The sequence below is a fragment of the Hemitrygon akajei genome, chromosome 11, assembly GCF_048418815.1.
Source record: "Hemitrygon akajei chromosome 11, sHemAka1.3, whole genome shotgun sequence".
Classification (NCBI taxonomy): domain Eukaryota; kingdom Metazoa; phylum Chordata; class Chondrichthyes; order Myliobatiformes; family Dasyatidae; genus Hemitrygon; species Hemitrygon akajei.
The window spans coordinates 113,532,107-113,552,472 of record NC_133134.1 but is presented as its reverse complement, the minus strand read 5'-3'; the positions used below and the strand labels follow the sequence as shown (position 1 = coordinate 113,552,472).

At 45.6% G+C, this 20,366-nt stretch overlaps 1 long non-coding RNA gene across 2 annotated transcripts in view; it reads right to left on the bottom strand.

The window, feature by feature from the left end:
• Nucleotides 1-20,366, bottom strand: part of LOC140735928 (uncharacterized) — a 48,074-nt gene that overhangs the window by 10,055 nt on the left and 17,653 nt on the right. Inside the window, exons 2-4 of one of the 2 annotated variants that reach the window (XR_012100839.1) lie at nucleotides 7,087-7,320; nucleotides 4,989-5,177; nucleotides 1,570-2,633 (exon numbers count right to left, since the gene is read on the bottom strand). This is a non-coding gene — a long non-coding RNA (uncharacterized lncRNA). Of the gene's footprint in view, nucleotides 1-1,569; nucleotides 5,178-7,086; nucleotides 7,321-20,366 lie in introns of both variants that reach the window. The other variant, XR_012100840.1, reaches the window with a different exon arrangement.

Sequence of the window (20,366 nt, the reverse complement as noted above, 5' to 3'; positions counted from 1 at the left end):
GATTGGAAAAAGCTGCAGAAAGTTGCAAAATCAGCCAGCTCTATCATGGGCTTTAGCCTCCACAACATTGAGGGCATTCTCAAACAGGCAGCATTTATCATTAAGAACCCCCATCACCCAGGACATGCACCCTTCTCATTGCTACCATCAAGAAGGAATTACAAGAGCGATAAGAGATGCATTCAAGTTCAAGTTTAATTATCATTCAACCGTACATGAATATAGCCAAACAAGTGTTCCACTGGGGCCAAGGTGTAAAATGTGTTACCAACAGCACACAGCACATATGGTTACCATAGCAGAAAAACATACAGTCACAAAGAAAAAATATCCCAAGTCCCTGAGTGTCATGGCCTGTAGATCGAAGGTGAATGGAATGTTGTTGTGGTCTTGCCTGTTCTTCCACCGAATGATCACCAGAAGGCAGCACCAATTGAACACTAGAAGCAACCAAGGCAACACAACTTCTTTGCCGTTGATCTCACCAATAACCAGTGAACCTGACTTGCAGTATTGTATATTTTCTATGTCTAATAGGGTCTTGTGATCACAACTAAAATGATCAAGTCATTCACTCACTCCATTTGATGGAATGCTCACTGCCTCAGCGTAACGGTACACAACAAAACCAGATGACAACACAACAACGGTACACAAAAAGTCCAGGCCCAACACAATCAAGCAACTTGCTGATGGGGTAGACATGCAGTATTCGAATTTCTTAACATCTAGCAGTGTCTTGCAATCATAAACAAAAGACGTAAAAGATGAACAGTTACACTTCTGGTACCAGGAGTGGATACTGCATCCAAGTGCACTGATATCTTACTGGAAGACATTTTAGGAACAACTTCTTCCTTTCTGCCATTAGATTTCCAAACAGATGACGAATCCCTGAAAATGGCTACACAAGTCGATAGAATGATAAAGAACGTGTGCAGCATACATATAGCACATCACAAAATCCAGCATGCCCTCTCCCCTTTGTTGTCTGTCTACACTTTTCACTGCCTTGGTAAAGCACTCAACTTAATCGAAGACACTATCCACAATTGGACAGAAGATACAAAAGCCTGAAGGCACATACCAACAGGCTCAAGGCAGCTTCTATCCTGTTATCAAACTGTTGAACAAACTTCTTACATGTTACGATGGACACTTAAGTTATCACTTGAACTCTATTGCACTATTCTCTACTACGATAAGAATGGACTCTTGGCCTCACAATCTAACTTGTTATAAACTTGCACCTTATTGCCAACCTGCACTCTACTTTCTCTGTAACACAATATTCTGCATTCTGTCACAAACAAGAGAAAATATGCAGAAGCTGGAAATCCAAAGCAACACACACAAAATGCTGGAGGAACTCAGCAGGCCAGCCAGCATTCCTGGAAAAGAGTACAGTCGACGTTTTGGGCCAAGACCCTTCTGTATTCTGTTATTGTTTTACCTTGTACTACCTGAATGCACCGAGTAATTAATTAATCTGTCGGAATGGTAGGCAAGATTAAGTTGTTCATTGTACCTCAGTACACGTGCTAATAATAAACCGGTTTCCCAAATTACCTTCAGTCAGGGCAATAGGTTAAAAGTTGACAGGTTGTGTCGCAGCTGCAAAAACCTTGAGCTGGCCACGTTTGGAATATTGTGTGCTGTTCTACTTGGCACAGATCTGGAGGCTTTGGAGAGAATGCAGAAAAGGTTTACCAAGATGTTGCCTGGATTAGAATGCATTAGTTACACAGAGAGCTGGGACAAATTTAGACTGTATTCGCCAGAGCATCAGAGGCTGATGGGCAAACTGACAGAAATATAGAAATTATGAGAGGCACAGATAGGGAGGTCAAGATGCTGATAATCTTGAACTTACTACATTTCACGTCAGTCAAAGTGATCACTGTCTTATATCCCAACTTTCTGCTCATTGCAGTATTAAGAAGGCCAATGATGCTTTCTACTCAAGCAGAGGGTTATGAGCATTACTTCGATAAACCTCTGTAGAAAAAGTGATGTGCATCACCTACGAGATTTTTTGGCTACAATCCAAATGCTCAGACCAGAAGACTTCTAGCCCTGACCTCATCCTGGTAATAATGGAGAAGAAACCACTTTGTGTCTGGTTTCTTCTGACAATCAGCTTTTACTTGGATTTTCTGAAGTGAGAATGGCTGAGCATTTGGCCTAAGAGAATTTAACCTGTTAACTATTAGGCTCAATCTGATGGTCCAATATACTTGCAGGAAGTATCTATTAATGACAACCTTACCTTCTTTGCAAGGCTGTCACACAGTTGCACCTACTTTAAGGGTAAACAGGCTCTCTCCTTTCCAAGAAACCCACTGAAACTGAGCAAATAAAAGGATCCTATACCTGAAAAGTATTCTTTTTCATTTCCTGTTCTTTTTTTACATGCTTGCGATTTGAGAAATCCCCAGAAACATTGAACTGGAAAATCTGCCGGAATGTGAAGCCCACTTCACTTTGTACCACTCATACTGCCACACCAGCATGATCACAGACTGAACATCAGAACGGCTTCTCATGAGCGTGTTTGTGATATCTATGTCACACTGCTTCTCCACTTATAACAAAAGCCACAGAACAGTCCGGACACTTGTATGGGTTGGTGCCTAAAAATAAGATGGCAGTAAGATTAGCGATTTGCTTTTAGGAAAGATTTTTTTAAAGATAAGGTTTATTTGGCACATGAACATCAAAACATTGAAACATACAGCAAAATGTGTCATTTGCATCAATGACCAACACAGTCAGAAGATGTACAAGGTCAATAAATTGAAGGAACAGAGATGCAGATTAGCTGCCAACCTTTGTTATAGCATACTTTTTTAAAAAAATTGTGCAAACTAATTACAAAATCACAAATAGTCGAAGTACCTTTGTCACAATTTCAGAACATCAACTCAGTGAAGTACTTCTGAGGTAAAGCACTGCTTCATATATGAACCCAGACAGTAGATTGCACACAGCAATGATTCATAGACAGCAATGAAATAATGAAGACAGTTGAGGGAAAAATAATGGACAAATCCCAAGGAAAACTAACCATATCTTCAAAACATCTTATTCATCCTCTTACTGGACAAATAATACTTTAGCTTATGTCCCATCCAATAAGGCAGCAATCACACAACATCGCTCTGAAATTCTGACCTAAATGCTATCTGTATTCAAGTTTTCAGAATGCTACAATCTTATGATTAAGCAATTAGTCTCTGAGCCACAAGCCAGCTGTGTGTAGCAGCGCACAATAGGAGAGTAAATTTACCCTTCTCACCATTCACATCAGAAACTGCTTAAAGGAAATATGTGCCAGCCGTGCACATGCAGCCACGTCCCAGACTCGACCCAGCTAACAGGAATCACCTGCCACTCATTTCCAACCCATCACCGGCAGCCTATTTAAACCCTGCTCTCATCCATAATCCTTGTCACTCATCGAATCAGCCAGCCTCAACCAGTTGCCCCTAGCCTTCAGTTATCTTGATGCATGTCAAATTTAGTATCTGTTCTCTCTTAATTTGTAGTTTATTGTTAAAGTTATTGCTCACTGCTAATTGCCTTCATTGGGACTCAACACCCCTCTCTGTAAGTGCATCTTGAAGTTCTTAATGGAACGATCCCAGTCAGTCCGAGTTATCAGCACCATCTCAAGCTTCGTCATACTGAACACTAGTGTCCTCCATGTTTGAGAGCTCAGTCTGCTGCTGACTCATAAGTGCACTGCCAGACTGAGCTCAAACCACATCATCGTTCACTGATACTACAGTCATCGACCTCAGCAGCAACAATGAGATGACATACAGAGAGGAGGTAGAGAGGCTTGTCAATTGGTGTGAGAACAACAACCTGAGCCTCAATGTGGACAAGACAAAAGAGATTATTGTGAATTTCACATAAGCACAGATTGTCCACTCTCCATTGTATATCAATGGCTCCAACGTGGAGCGAGTGAAGAGCACAAAGTTCCCTGGTGTGCACGTAATGGATGCTCTAACCTGGACCCACAATACCTCCTCACTAATCAAGAAGGCACAGGACGCCTTCTGAGGAGAATGAGGTGTGCAAGACTCCCTGCCCCACTCTAACAACTTTCTACAGGAGCACCATCGAGCGTGTCCTGTCTGGTTGCATCACTGCATAGTACAGAAGTTGCAAGGTTTCAGACCTCAAGACCCTAGAGAGGACAGTAAAAGTTCCCGAGGACCATTGGGGTCTCCCTCCCTCCTATTTGTGACATTTTCTAGGAGTGTTGCAAACAAAGGGCCCAAAGCATTGTTTAGGATCCAAAACGCTCAATCCACAGTTTCCTTGACCCACTACTATCAGGAAGGAGGTCCAGGAGCATCAGGACTAGGACTGCCAGAGTGGATACTAGGTTCTTCCCTCGGGCTCTGAGACTAATGAATACCCTGCCACTACTGAGGTCTCACACTAGGACAGCGAGCTGCTTAATGTACTTTATCCTGATTACTGTTTACCTGTGCTGTGCTTTACTACACACATTTTGAATTATGTTTTATTAACTTATTTATGGTATAATATTTTTAGCTTGTGTGCTGAATGTGACATATGTTGTGTGGGAGCACCGCGGTCCAGAGGAACATTGTTTCATTTAGTTGTATAAATGGATAGTCAGATGACAACAAACTTGAACTTGATCATCTCCTCTGCTCTGCTTTTGGGTCAAGCCTCCTCTACATTTCCTGACAGCATCGTTAGAAAAGCAAAGTGGCCCAGAATTTTCAGTTCTCAGGCCGTTCCACGTAGGGAAAAAGCTTGATGTGAAAATGGCTTGGAGACAGCATGCAGTACCACAACCTGTCAGGAGTGGGCAGACTGGCCTTTTGCTTGTGGCATCTCCAACAAGGCAATAATCAAGCAACTGCATTGTAATTCCAAGCAACTGGTGAATCAATTGTTCAGTTGTACTGCTTATGGATACAGAAGGTAACCAGTACATTTACCTGTATAAGCATTGATATGATTTTACAGGAGAGTGATGGTTTGATAAGCATTTTCACTTCAATAAAATTTATGTGGTCGCTCATTTGCGTAGCTTCCCAAATGATGGCTTAAACTAGAGCGTTGAGGAGAAGGTGTGTGAAGACAGTTTACACTGAAATGTCTTCCCAATGTCTGTATAATAAAAATCCCTGGAAGACAGAACCACGTTGATTATACACGGATTTCAAATAATTTCACTAGTACAGAGGGATAAACAAATTGAGCTGAGGGAACTGATTCTCAGTAAAGAAGTTGTGCTACACAAGAACTGATTTCTAAATTGTCATAAGGCAATTAGAAGATACAATTCTTCAGTTTGTCAAAATGTCTTGTAGGAAACTTAGTTCAGCATTAGGGCAATTGAGAGTAAATATGCAGAGCTATTGATTAGCTTGACTAACTCAGTTTAATAATGGCAACTGTTGGAACCATATACAGTACTGTGCAAAAGTCTTGGCAACACACATATATATAGCTAGGGTGCCTAAGACTTCTGCACAGTACTGTACTGATACTATATATTGCACAGTACTGTACTGATACTATATATTGCACTGTACTGTACTGATACTATATATTGCACTGTACTGCTGCTGCAAAGAAAAACACATTTCATGACATATGTGAGTGATGATAAACCTGATTCTGATATGAGTCTCTATGGTGAACTGGGAGTGGGAAGGAGGTAGGGAGAGGGAAATCATGGTTGTGGAAAGGGGGAGGGAGAGGGGAGGGAGCAGGAAGTTCCAGAGAGACATTCTGTAATGATCAATAAACCAATTGTTTGGAATCAGATGACCTTGCCTCGTCTCTCAGGGCCCGTTGTGTCTGCACCCACCCCTGGCACTCCTCTGCCTGCTGTCCCACACCTCTCCCATTCCCACCATCCTTTGCTCTCACCAATTATTTTACAAACTCGCTCTTCGCTCCATGTTGACAAATACAGTACTGTGCAAAAGTCTTGGGCTCTCTGGACACACAGTAAACGTAAAATAACACACCAAAGAAGATGACTTAAAATGCTGATGAGGTAATCAAGTAGAAGAGCTAGCCCTTTCTGTGAGCACAACAGAGCTGACCATGTCTAGTCTTGCTGAACAAATGGCACCTTTTATCTTGTTGCCACTCTTTCTATGGCTGTTTTAAGAGTTCAACAGCATGGAAACAGGTCCTTTGGCCCAACTTGGCCATGCACAAGCAAATCTTATTTGCCTGTGTTTGGTCTGTATCTCTCTCCGCTGTTCCTCTCCATGTACCCGTCCAATGCTGTTAAAACATAGTAATTATACCCACCTCTACCAGTTCCTCTGGCAGCCCATTACATATATCCACAATCCTCGAGTGAAGAATTTACTCCTCATGTTCCCTTTTAAATCTTTCCCTTCTCACTAAAATGATACCTTCCAGATTAAGTTGTTATCATTCCCCTTATCTTGGCTTTATACTTCTACATGGTCACCTAAAGCATTCTCTGTTTTAGGGAAATAATTCTCCAGCCCATCCAGTTTCTGTTTATAGGTCAAGCCCTCCAGTGTCAGTAATTTTTCTTCCAGCTTAATAACTTTCTTTTGTAGCTTGACAACAGAACCGCAGACAATATCCCAAGTATGGTCTTACCAACACCATGTGCAGCTGCAACATTATGCACTGACTCTGTACTTAATGCCCTGATCAAGGGAGACAAGCATGCTAAATGCCTTCTTCACCACTTGGGTCCCAGTTAAATGACACCTGTCATTCCTTTGTCTACTTTCCCAGTTAATTTACATCATGTAGAATCTTCAATAACTCTCTTCAACCCCACACCACCAATTTGGTGTCACCTGTACACTTACTAATCATGTCATAAATTTTCATCCAAATCATTAATATATATTACAAACAACAGTAAACCCAGCACTGATCCCTGTAGCACACCCCTCCCTCCTCACAGGCCCTCAATCTGAAAAACAACAATTTACAATACCACCCTCTATATCATTCCACCAAGTTAATTTTGTATCCAATTGGCTAATTCATTGTGGATCCCATATGGTCTAACCTTCCACATCAGCGTACCATGTCATGAGTGTTGTTATTCCTCTACGTGCCTCGCGGTGCATTGGGCAGCAACCTTACCGTTTCTTTAACATTTGTCTTTTTTTTTAACGAGGCTGAGTTGCTAGCTCGATGCTCAACCCTGCACGAATAGAAAGCGTGCAAGGAGACAGTCGGATTTGAACCTGGGACCACTTGCCTCGAAGTCTGGTGAGGATGCCACTACACCGCCAGGCAGCATGTCACGAGTGGAGACTGACATAAAGAGAGAATACATTTATTAGTTCCAACTAAAACTTGCATAACATGGATTCTGATGTATACACACAGCATAGAATTTTTAACAACGGTTTATGATGGATGATAATGATTAATAGAAATAGAATAGGGTAGTAACTGTGTCACTGTATAAATAATACAGGCGCGACTGCATTATTTCCAAATGCACATGAAAATTGTAATTACAAAGCTAGAATCAAATATAAAAATACCTGACAATTGCAATGTAATCAAGCATCAATGTAATATATCTAAGTTGCCCCATCTCTACTGCTTCTGCATTCTTCTGAACTGCTATCATTCTGATTCTCTACAAAAACTGAGGACTTACTAAGGGATTTAAAAATTCCACCTAATATATTTAATTTCTGCTAGCTTAGATGTGCATTAATATTCCATTCACTTCACTTTGGTTTTACCTATTTAAGATGTTTTTAATGTCCAAGAATTTCCGACTCCCAAATCTTTCTGCAGTTCCCATTAATGTTACTGATGAAACAATGCCCAATGCTAGCCGTGATTTTGCGAAATGCAGGCAAATTTCTGAGTCCCTTAAGGTATCACACTGATTAAATAAGTGCATCTTTTGTAGTAAAACTGGTTAATTTGTTTTCTATCCCTTATGGCAGCATATGAAGATTAAAAAAAGGAATTCACCGGTACCTAACTCCTGCCTTAACCAAGGCATGAGTGCTAAAGTACAGTTGTGCTTCTGGGGAAATTTTTCTTTGGATGAACAAATGGCAATGGGTTTTGGGAGGCCAAGACCTCACCACCCTTGGGTCATGGTCATTGATTTAAATTTATCCGTGGCTATTTGCTTGACTGGAGGAAATTATCGTGTGCCTGCCAAAATCACAGACTATTTTGCTGTCATTCGGATAGAACTACAAGGAGCACAAGTCAGGAAAATAAGCTCACATCAACTGGTATGGTACTCCTCTGTATTACACAGAATTATTAAAGATGTACCGCACACAAGCCCTGCGCTGGTTCCCTGGTGATCGAGCTTGGCTCTCTATCATTCTCCGACTGCATTCATTCAGTCAAGGTTTGTGCTGTGAAAATTCACATTCCACTTAACAAATCCTGTCTTCACTCTTCTCGGTTGAAACTGGCCAAACGTTGTCCATTAGCAATAACGTTCACGTACAAAACCTGGTGATTCTTTAGTCATAGCCAGAGGGTAAAACTCAGGTCAAGCATTTTTTTTTTGCGTTTGCATACGTTTATAGGTGTGTTTCCAACAAGCTGTAGTGATAGTTAATAATGGTAATCCTATGCAATTGGTTAGTCACTTCCACACAGGAGGAGTTCACATACTATACAGGCAGCAGTATCAATAAAGTGCAGATGAATATCCTGCAAGATTGGCATACGGGTGTACTCTGCACTGTCTCTCAATATCAAACACAACATGGTGACAGGAGTGGTTGATATTCGATGAATTGGTGGTGCAGACCAGGTGAGCTCCCCAACAAGAAAGAATTGACAGTTTGATATTTTTTTAGCATTTATCTATGAACAATATCCAGAGACTTATCGACCTATAATGCCTATGCAGGATGCTAACAGTATGCGCTGTGAGCTGAGATCTAGCCAGGATTGTCAGGCAATGCCTTCAAGCTACGCCCAGAAGGGGATACTTTGCAATAATTTGTGGGCAACTTGGCTGGGGGAGTGCAGAGACAGGGGGGAGTGCGGAGACAGGGGGGAGCGCGGAGACAGGGGGGAGCGCGGGCGGAGACGGGGGAGCGCGGGCGGAGACGGGGGGGAGTGCGGAGACGGGGGGGAGTGCGGAGACACGGGGGGTGTGCGGAGACACGGGGGAGTGCGGAGACGGGGGAGTGCAGAGACAGGGGGGAGTGCAGAGACAGGGGGGAGTGCGGAGACATGGGGGAGTGCAGAGACAGGGGGGAGTGCGGAGACAGGGGGGAGTGCGGAGACAGGGGGGGAGCGCGGGCGGAGACGGGGGAGCGCGGGCGGAGACGGGGGGAGTGCGGAGACGGGGGGGAGTGCGGAGACGGGGGGGAGTGCAGAGACAGGGGGGAGTGCAGAGACACGGGGGAGTGCAGAGACGGGGGGAGTGCAGAGACATGGGGGAGTGCAGAGACACGGGGGAGTGCGGAGACACGGGGGAGTGCAGAGACAGGGGGGGAGTGCGGAGACGGGGGAGTGCAGAGACATGGGGGAGTGCAGAGACACGGGGGGAGTGCGGAGACAGGGGAGTGCAGAGACAGGGGGGAGTGCAGAGACAGGGGGGAGTGCAGAGACATGGGGGAGTGCGGAGACGGGGGGGAGTGCAGAGACAGGGGGGAGTGCAGAGACACGGGGGAATGCAGAGACAGGGGGAGTGCGGAGACAGGGGGAGTGCGGAGACGGGGGAGAGTGCAGAGACAGGGGGGAGTGCAGAGACGGGGGGAGTGCAGAGACAGGGGGAGTGCAGAGACAGGGGGGAGTGCAGAGACACGGGGGAGTGCAGAGACGGGAGGGAGTGCAGAGACAGGGGGGAGTGCGGAGACACGGGGGAGTGCGGAGACAGGGGGGAGTGCAGAGACATGGGGGAGTGCGGAGACACGGGGGAGTGCGGAGACACGAGTGAGTGCGGAGACGGGGGAGTGCGGAGACGGGGGAGTGCGAAGACAGGGGGGAGTGCAGAGACAGGGGGGAGTGCAGAGACGGGGGGGAGTGCAGAGACATGGGGGAGTGCAGAGACAGGGGGGGAGTGCAGAGACAGGGGGGAGCGCGGAGACACGGGGGAGTGCGGAGACGGGGGGGGAGTGCAGAGACAGGGGGGGAGTGCAGAGACAGGGGGGAGTGCAGAGACAGGGGGGGAGTGCAGAGACACGGGGGAGTGCAGCGACATGGGGGAGTGCAGAGACAGGGGGGAGTGCGGAGACACGGGGGAGTGCGGAGACAGGGGAGAGTGCAGAGACACGGGGGAGTGCAGAGACGGGGGGAGTGCAGAGACAGGGGGGAGTGCAGAGACATGGGGGAGTGCAGAGACACGGGGGAGTGCAGAGACAGGGGGGAGTGCAGAGACGGGGGGAGTGCAGAGACATGGGGGAGTGCAGAGACACGGGGGAGTGCAGAGACAGGGGGGAGTGCAGAGACGGGGGGAGTGCAGAGACATGGGGGAGTGCGGAGACAGGGGAGAGTGCAGAGACAGGGGGGAGTGCAGAGACGGGGGGAGTGCAGAGACAGGGGGGAGTGCAGAGACATGGGGGAGTGCAGAGACACGGGGGAGTGCAGAGACAGGGGGGAGTGCAGAGACGGGGGGAGTGCAGAGACATGGGGGAGTGCAGAGACACGGGGGAGTGCAGAGACAGGGGGGAGTGCAGAGACGGGGGGAGTGCAGAGACAGGGGGGAGTGCAGAGACGGGGGGAGTGCAGAGACAGGGGGGAGTGCAGAGACGGGGGGAGTGCAGAGACGGGGGGAGTGCAGAGACAGGGGGGAGTGCGGAGACAGGGGGGAGTGCAGAGACAGGGGGGAGTGCGGAGACAGGGGGGAGTGCAGAGACATGGGGGAGTGCAGAGACGGGGGGAGTGCAGAGACAGGGGGGAGTGCAGAGACGGGGGGAGTGCAGAGACACGGGGGAGTGCAGAGACGGGGGGAGTGCAGAGACGGGGGGAGTGCAGAGACAGGGGGGAGTGCGGAGACAGGGGGGAGTGCAGAGACATGGGGGAGTGCAGAGACAGGGGGGAGTGCGGAGACAGGGGGGAGTGCGGAGACAGGGGGGAGTGCAGAGACAGGGGGGAGTGCAGAGACAGGGGGGAGAGACACGGGGGAGTGCAGAGACAGGGGGGAGTGCAGAGACACGGGGGAGTGCAGAGACAGGGGGGAGTGCAGAGACACGGGGGAGTGCAGAGACAGGGGGGAGTGCAGAGACGGGGGGGAGTGCAGAGACACGGGGGAGTGCAGAGACAGGGGGGAGTGCGGAGACAGGGGGGAGTGCGGAGACAGGGGGGAGTGCAGACACGGGGGAGTGCAGAGACAGGGGGGAGTGCAGAGACAGGGGGGAGTGCGGAGACAGGGGAGTGTGGAGACGGGGGGGAGTGCAGAGACACGGGGGAGTGCGGAGCCAGGGGGGAGTGTGGAGACAGGGGGGAGTGCAGACACGGGGGAGTGCAGAGACAGGGGGGAGTGCGGGGACAGGGGGGAGTGTGGAGACAGGGGGGAGTGCAGACACGGGGGAGTGCAGAGACAGGGGGAGTGCAGAGACACGGGGGAGTGCAGAGACAGGGGGAGTGCAGAGACATGGGGGAGTGCAGAGACACGGGGGAGTGCGGAGACAGGGGAGTGCAGAGACAGGGGGGAGTGCAGAGACAGGGGGGAGTGCAGAGACACGGGGGAGTGCGGAGACGGGGGGGAGTGCAGAGACAGGGGGGAGTGCAGAGACACGGGGGAATGCAGAGACAGGGGGAGTGCGGAGACAGGGGGGAGTGCGGAGACGGGGGAGAGTGCAGAGACAGGGGGGAGTGCAGAGACGGGGGGAGTGCAGAGACAGGGGGAGTGCAGAGACAGGGGGGAGTGCAGAGACACGGGGAGTGCAGAGACGGGAGGGAGTGCAGAGACAGGGGGGAGTGCGGAGACACGGGGGAGTGCGGAGACAGGGGGGAGTGCAGAGACATGGGGGAGTGCGGAGACACGGGGGAGTGCGGAGACACGAGTGAGTGCGGAGACGGGGGAGTGCGGAGACGGGGGAGTGCGAAGACAGGGGGGAGTGCAGAGACAGGGGGGAGTGCAGAGACGGGGGGAGTGCAGAGACATGGGGGAGTGCAGAGACAGGGGGGAGTGCAGAGACAGGGGGGAGCGCGGAGACACGGGGGAGTGCGGAGACAGGGGAGAGTGCAGAGACACGGGGGAGTGCAGAGACGGGGGGAGTGCAGAGACAGGGGGGAGTGCAGAGACATGGGGGAGTGCAGAGACACGGGGGAGTGCAGAGACAGGGGGGAGTGCAGAGACGGGGGGAGTGCAGAGACACGGGGGAGTGCGGAGCCAGGGGGGAGTGTGGAGACAGGGGGGAGTGCAGACACGGGGGAGTGCAGAGACAGGGGGGAGTGCAGAGACAGGGGGGAGTGCGGAGACAGGGGAGTGTGGAGACGGGGGGGAGTGCAGAGACACGGGGGAGTGCGGAGCCAGGGGGGAGTGTGGAGACAGGGGGGAGTGCAGACACGGGGGAGTGCAGAGACAGGGGGGAGTGCGGGGACAGGGGGGAGTGCGGAGACAGGGGGGAGTGCAGAGCCAGGGGGGAGTGTGGAGACAGGGGGGAGTGCAGACACGGGGGAGTGCAGAGACAGGGGGAGTGCAGAGACACGGGGGAGTGCATTTAGACACAGACACAGCAGAGAAGTCAGTCAAACTCTCAGGCTGAGAAAAGAAAATTTTCATAGTCCGAATAAATAAAATAATAAATAAACAAACAAACAAACAGGAAAATGAAGCAAATACCTGCAGTACCTACATCTATTTCCCTAATAAAGTTCCCTGACACAGTTTATTTCCCTAAACCAGGGGACTTTGAGAGATAGCTCAGACTCACAGAGATTTAGGGTTGCAAGCAATCTCACTCAGGCTTCAGAAGAGCATCAAGTAAACACACTGATACACTGCATGGGGGACAAAGCAGATAACATCATGGTTGGATTAGGACTGACAGATGCTCACTAAAAGGAGTACAAAACAGTGCGGGACAAATTCAAATAATATTTCACAGGAAAGCAAAATGTGATACATGAGAAGAAACTAGTTGCCGTCAGAAAGACTATAGAAAGTGGGAACAGTAGAACTCATCTCAAACAAATCAGACAAGAGCAGGTAAAATGTCCAACTGCAGGAGATGTGGCAAGTCTCCATTCCACATTAAAGAGCTGCGTCCAGCAAAAGAAATGAACTGCCACCAATGCGATAGAGTTGGCCATTTTAAAAGCCAGTGCCACTCAAAAACAGTGCCTCAGGAGGTCAAAGAAGACCATGATTCAGATGAAGAGAGATCTTTCCTTACGGCTCTATATTCAAATAGCCAAGGCCTGTGTACTGCCGTTCAGTTGTAAAATGAGGCAGTGATTTTCAAAATGGACAATGGGGCAGAAGTCACAGCCATCCCTGAATGTCTGTTCACAAAACTGAGGAAGAAACAGGCATTACACTAAGAAAGTGCTCATGGGGCCAGGGAAACATTAACTCAGTGTGAAAAGAATGTCCAAAGACATTTTCAATCTCCCATTGCTGCAGAAGGAAGTTCCCACCTGCTTCAAAAGGACAACAATTATACCAGTGCCCAAGAAGAGCAGGGTGATCTGCCTTAGTATCTATCATCCACTAACACTCACATCTATGGTGATGAAGTGTTTTCAGAGCTTGGTTATGGCTAGAATTAAATCCTGTCTCAGCAAGGACCTGGGCCCACTGCAATTTGTCTATTTCCACAAAAGGTGTATAGCATACACAATCTCATTGGCTTTTCATGCGGCCTTGGATCACCTGGACAATACAAATACCCACATCAAGGTGCTGTCTATTGACCACATTTCAGCACTTAATACAAACATTCCTACAGTTATGATTGAACATCTCCAGAACCTGGTCCTTTCTACCTCCCTCTGCAACCGGATCTTCCAGCTTCCTAACCTGAACACCACAATCTGTGCAGATTGGGACCAACATCTCCACCTCTCTGACAATCGGACCTGGCGCACCTCAGGGACATGTGCTCAGTCTACTGCTCTACTCTCTCTGACTGTGTGGCTAGGCACAGCCCAAATGCCATCTGTAAATCTGCTGATGATACAACCATTGTTGGCAGAATTTCAAATGGTGACGAGAGGACAAACAGAAGTGAGATATATCAGCTAGTTGAGTGGCGTTGTAGCGACAACTTTGCACTCAACCTCAGTAAGACAAATAACTAATTGGACTTCAGATGGAAGAACATGTACCAGTCTTCAAAGAGGGACCAGAAGTGGAAAGAGTGAGCAATTTCAAGTTCCTGGGTGTCAATATCTCTCAGGATCTAAGCTGGACCAACGTATCAATGCAGCTTCAAAGGAGACAAAACAGCCACTGTATTTCGTTTGAAGTGTGGGGAGGTTCGGTATATCACCAACATCTATCATTAATGATCCCTTTCACCCAGGACATACCCTCTTCTCATTGTTACCATCAGGTAGGAGGTACAGAAGTGTGGAGGTACATACTCAATGATTCAGGAACAGCTTCTTCCCCTCTGCCATCTGATTTCTGAATGGACATTGAACCCAGGAACACTACCTCACTACTCTCATATTTCTATTTTTTGCACTACTTAATTAATTTAACAATTTTTTATAAATACTTCCTGTAATTCAGTTTTTTTTCTATTACCATGTAGTGAATTGTACTGCTGCCACAAAGTTAACAAATTTCACAACATTTGCTGGTGAAGTTGAACCAGATGCTGATTCCGACTTCTATTCATAATAATGAGAAACAGTTCAAAGAGGATGTCTGTTGCTCAGAATCTCTTCTTGCCACCACTGGGACGGCATTGCCGTCGAGAAGCTGAACCTCATGGCAAGGTTAGATTCGCTAAACGATGTTCAGTGGCTGGAGAAGGACCCAGAGTTGTTCACAGGAGGTGAGTGTGGTGAATTGGTGGTTTGGTTTCATCAAGCATGCTGCTAGTGATTTAGCAGAATGCCTTGCTTGTTTGATGGTAAGAAAGGCCTTCCCATCAGATCTTCCATGTGTGATCAGAAAGAAAGTTATAATGTTGGCAATTCCTTTGTAGGCTTATGTAAGGAGCATAAGTTAAGTACTATGGGTAAAGTGAACTGAATCACTCCTGGTAAACCCATTCTAAAGCTTCCCAATCCTTTCTATGTTAGATCAACCAGTATTGCACATAATACTGCAAGTGCGATCTGACATAGCTGCAACATATCTTCCTTACTCTTAAACCCATTTCCCTGGCCAATGAATGCTAGAGACATTCTTTGTCAACCTATCTACTTATGTAGCTACTTTCAGGGAGCTGTGGACTTGGAGCACAAGATCTTTGTGTACGTAAATGCTATTAAAGGTCCTGTCATTAACAGTATACTTTCCCTTTACATAGATAGATAGATAGATAGATAGATAGATACTTTATTCATCCCCATGGGGAAATTCAACTTTTTTCCAATGTCCCATACACTTGTTGTAGCAAAACTAATTACATACAATACTTAACTCAGTAAAAAAAATATGATATGCATCTAAATCACTATCTCAAAAAGCATTAATAATAGCTTTTAAAAAGTTCTTAAGTCCTGGCGGTCGAATTGTAAAGCCTAATGGCATTGGGGAGTATTGACCTCTTCATCCTGTCTGAGGAGCATTGCATCGATAGTAACCTGTCGCTGAAACTGCTTCTCTGTCTCTGGATGGTGCTATGTAGAGGATGTTCAGAGTTATCCATAATTGACCGTAGCCTACTCAGCGCCCTTCGCTCAGCTACCGATGTTAAACTCTCCAGTACTTTGCCCACGACAGAGCCCGCCTTCCTTACCAGCTTATTAAGACGTGAGGCGTCCCTCTTCTTAATGCTTCCTCCCCAACACGCCACCACAAAGAAGAGGGCGCTCTCCACAACTGACCTATAGAACATCTTCAGCATCTCACTACAGACATTTGATCTCCCAAACTGCAACACCACTCAGTTGTCTGATTTAACCTCCATATGTTACTTCTCTGCCCATAACTGTAACTGATTTATATTTTTCTGTATGTTTAAACTACTTTGTATATTGTCCAGAATTCCACCAATGTTTGTATGCTATCTGCAATCATACTAACCTACCCATCTGTATTTTCATCCAAGACATTTATATATATCACAGACAGCAGGGGACCCTGCAGAACATCACTGGTCACGGACTACCAACCAGAATACATCCTTCAACCACTAGCCTCTGTCTTTTATGGGCAGGCCAATTCTGAATCCAAATTACCGTTAATCCATTCTATCTTTTCCTGTACAAGTGTATGCACTTGTGTTTTGTAGTCACACTCATGCAAACACACCAATTTTATTGCACGACATCCTCCAGGTGCTCCAGCTTCCTGCCACAACCCAGAGACATAGTGGTCGGTGGGTTAATTGGTCATTGTAAACTGTCCTGTGATTAGGCTCGGGTCAAATCAGTGGGTTGCTGGGTAGTATGACTCGGTGGGGTGGAAGGGCCTGGTCTGCACAGTAGCTCTAAATAAAATAAAACTAAAGAATAGGAATTACAAGGTAAGAACAGTGCAAAAAAGCTATTTTGTTGGTATCACTTGATATATTCACAAAAAATGTATGAAAAAGCATTTTGTAACCTAAATTATAAGCATGGCCCCTTTTAAAGGGATATGAGCCATATGGTGGAGCTAGCTTAGATGGGAATTTTGGTCAGCATGGGCCAGTTGGACTGAAGAACATACTTCCATTCTGTATGGCTCTATAACTAATGTTTGCACTAACAAAAAGTTAACTGATGAAAATTAAAATTATTATGTTACCCTAGTTATAATTATGTTAAAATATTTATTGAAATGCCACTCACACATCTTAAAATGTGTGCATCTACAAGTGGGTTTTATAACAAAATGCATATCAGTATATCTTTTTGCCAGGATTCTTATTTCAAATCCTTTGATGAAAATATTTATGTTTCAGAATCAGCTGAGGACTGAATAAAACTTAACTATGATGGGATTATGGTCAGAAGTTAACCAGGACAAATTGTCCAAGCTATCTCAGGTTGAGTAGCCATTTGGGTAAGGCATCTGTGTTCTTCTAACGCCAGTGGAAGTGTAAGCCAGTAGAAGTGATTATGTTATGTCAGTCACAATATATTTGTCACAGAATATGTAAGCAAGACTGATTAATGCTTTTCAATGGTATTATTCCTACAATGCATTTTAGATAATCAGGCCAGGAACCACTTTGCTGTGTTACATTGATAACTACCATTTAAAAGCTTTATTTTGAACATTCTAATAACAAAGAAGCCTTTTAAAATTGTGTCGGGCTCTGCTCACAAACTGCAAAAGAGCAAAACAGGTATACATGGAAGTACTGAGATCACATTCAACCTTTCACCCAGTTCTTGTTACCAAAAACAAGCTGTTTGTGAAATTATTCATTTTGACCTTATTCTGCGTACATAAGTAGCTCTGCATCATAAACCTGTTTCTCATTACTTTGCTATTCTGTTTTGCTAAAATGTAATCATTAACTATCCCCATTATTCCTGTCTTATTTGGATTAAACTGGAAATTACCAGCTATGGGTCACAATAATTTGTTCATTTTTGCAGTAGAAACTGGTTTCTGCATTTTTTAAACAAAATTATCTTTCTTTTTCACACAAATTGTACCTTGTTTAATTTATTTTAACATTCGTTGGCTTAATTAGCATGCAGAAAGCTATATATATATTGATCATTTTCAGTTTTCTATCTCTCATTTTCTTGAACAATAAATTAAATATTTGGAGGATTACTTGAAACACTGGAGTGACTTAAGTGGCATGCAAAAGTTTGGGCACTCCGGTCAAAATTTCTGTTACTGTGAATAGTTAAGTGAGTAGAAGATGAACTGATCTCCAAAAGTCATAAAGTTAAAGATGAAACATTCTTTTCAGCATTTTAAGCAAGATTAGTGTATTATTTTTGTTTTGTACAATTTTAGAGTAAAAAATAGGAAATGAGCACCATGCAAAAGTTTGGGCACCCCAAGAGATTTGAGCTCTCAGATAACTTTTACCAAGGTCTCAGACCTTAATTAGCTTGTTAGGGCTATGGCTTGTTCACAGTCATTGTTAGGAAAGGCCAAATGATGCAAATTTCAAAGCTTTATAGATCTCTGACTCCTCAAACCTTGTCCCAGCCAGTGGCACAGGGAACATTTCACTGGTAGAGGGAAGAATGAATTCCATCAAATACCAGCAAATTCTGGAAGCAAACATCACACCGTCTGTAAAAAAGCTGAAGATGAAAAGAGGATGGCTTCTACAACAGGATAATGATCCTAAACACAGCTCAAAATCCACAATGGACTACCTCAAGAGGTGCAAGGTTTTGCCATGGCCCTCACAGTCCCCCGACCTAAACATCATCGAAAATCTGTGGATAGACCTCAAAAGAGTAGTGCATACAAGACGGCCCAAGAATCTCACAGAACTAGAAGACTTTTGCAAGGAAGAATGGGTGAAAATCCCCCAAACAAGAATTGAAAGACTCTTAGCTGGTCACAGAAAGCGTTTACGAGCTGCGATAATTGCCAAAGGGGGTGTTACTAAGTACTGACCATGCAGGGTGCCCAAACTTTTGCTTTGGGCCCTTTTCCTTCTTTGTTATTTTGAAACTGTAAAAGATGGAAATAAAAAAGTAATCTTGCTTAAAATATTAAAGAAATGTGTCATCTTTAACTTTATGGCTTTTGGAAATTATTGGAGTATAAAAGTATAAATTTACCAAAACTATGAAGTCAGTTCTGAGCTTATGCATGTACTCAATTTAGTAGAATGAAATCTTAGGAATGTAGAAGACAATGATGTGTTAATGAGAAGTAGCTAAGAGATATAGATTAGAACATAATTAAGTCACATAATCCTAGGACTATTATTTGCTATGCATGTATCCAATTTGGTAGGAGACTGAAGTCTTAAAAATGTAGAAAACAATGGTATGTTAATGAGAGGTAGCTAAGAGATGTAGATTAGAACATGATTAAGCCAATTGATAGGAACAAAAGGGACATGATGTACGTGCAGTACGTGTAATACGCAACTATAGATTGATTGCATATGCTAATGCAACTGGACCGGAGATTGCTATAAAAAATGCTGTGTCCGAGGATCGGTGGGCAATCAGCGACTAGCTCAATGACTGTCTCAGCTTTGATTTGCAAATTAAAGTTTAACCCTTCTTGAAGAATCTTCTGCATCTCTTGCTCATTTGTGAGGCACGAAAAACCACGACATAATTGGCGACCGCGGCAGGACCGGATAGAGACCCGCGGAAAGGAAACGGCAGATTGGGAACGCTTCCCAGTCCTCTAGGGACCCCCATAAGGCTAACAGAATTAAGGGTGCACCCAAACAAAAGGAAAGCGCTTTTTGTGACAATTTGGACTAAGAATTCTGTTGGCTTTGGGGAGGTCTTGGAGTCTCAGGAGTGTGGAACCACTGCCAAAGGGTCTCTCCGGTCCAAAGAATCTGGCAGAATTGGGGGTTAACAGAGGAGGCTCAGAGGATTGCTCAAGAACACTGCAGTGAGGGTAGGTACAAATAAGTTAATACGTTAAGAAAAAGTCCACGTGGTGTTATAGGAAGAAAAAGTCCACGTGGTGTTATAGGAAGGAAAAGTCCACGTGGTGTTAGACTAGGACTAGGCGCAGAATTAGAGTAAATAATATTATCCAGTAAACAAACTGTGAATCTCTGAAATACCTTAACAAGAGAGAATAACATGACAGGTAAAGGAACAGCAGTAGAGATTCTGAGCAAAAAATTCCCTTTAGTTCAAACTGAGATCACAAAAACTTCAGAAAAATGGGAAAAAAGAACCAAAAACCTAGTCACAAAGTGGCCAAAAGAAGGAACATTTGATGTAAGTTTGTGCGAAGAAATGGAGGGACTAATTAAAAATTACAAATCAAAAGATAAATCTAAGAAAAGAGAGCAAAAAAGAGAACAAAAAATGGAAGTGCTAAAACTCTTCAGAACGGAGGGAGAAAGTCTGAGGAGAACAGGTAGAATATTGATTACAAGCGAGGAAGACACTAAGGTGCTGGAGAAACAGCCTGTTAAAGAGAGAGAAGGGTACGGTGAGAAGCTGGCTTCGGCTCCGTACCCAGATGCGAAAGAAACAGAAAAAACCCCTCCCTATAATGAGGAAGGAACCCCTAAGCAGTGCCCCCTGCTGACGGGAACAGTAAACATGCAGGGAGAAGTCCAAGTTTGGGATAATGAGGAGGAAAAAAAACAATACGAGAAGGAAAAAGCGGCGATATGGCA